At 52.0% G+C, this 327-nt stretch overlaps 1 protein-coding gene across 1 annotated transcript in view; it reads left to right on the top strand.

Annotated features, from left to right (window-relative positions):
• LOC119594125 (frizzled-5-like) overlaps positions 1–327 on the top strand; it is a 228,914-nt gene that overhangs the window by 160,716 nt on the left and 67,871 nt on the right. The gene's annotated exons all lie outside the window — the stretch shown is intronic.

Here is a 327-nt window from a genome sequence, read left to right as displayed (position 1 = left end):
TTGTCGCACTCTGTTTCCCTCTTCCTTTCCCCTTCTTCCCTTTCCTCTCCTCTTTCCCCTTTTCTCCAACCTTTCCCTTTTCCTCTTTCCGCTTCCCTCCTCTTTCCCCTTTCCTGTCTTTTGATCCTCTTTCTCCGTTCCTCTTCCCCTTTTCATCCCCTTATCTCTAACACTCTCCTTCCCTATTCCCCCTCCTCCTTTCAACCACTTTCCCCTTTCCTTCTCCCCCCCTTCATCCCCCTTCTTCTTCCGCTCCCCTTCTCCTTTTCATCCTCCTCCCCTTTTCCTTCCCTCCCCTTTCCTCTCTCCTTCCTCTTTCCGCTCCCT

Source organism: Penaeus monodon, chromosome 33 (assembly GCF_015228065.2).
Source record: "Penaeus monodon isolate SGIC_2016 chromosome 33, NSTDA_Pmon_1, whole genome shotgun sequence".
Lineage (NCBI taxonomy): Eukaryota > Metazoa > Arthropoda > Malacostraca > Decapoda > Penaeidae > Penaeus > Penaeus monodon.
The sequence above is the reverse complement of the archived record's forward strand: the minus strand, read 5'-3'. Positions and strand labels throughout refer to the sequence as shown.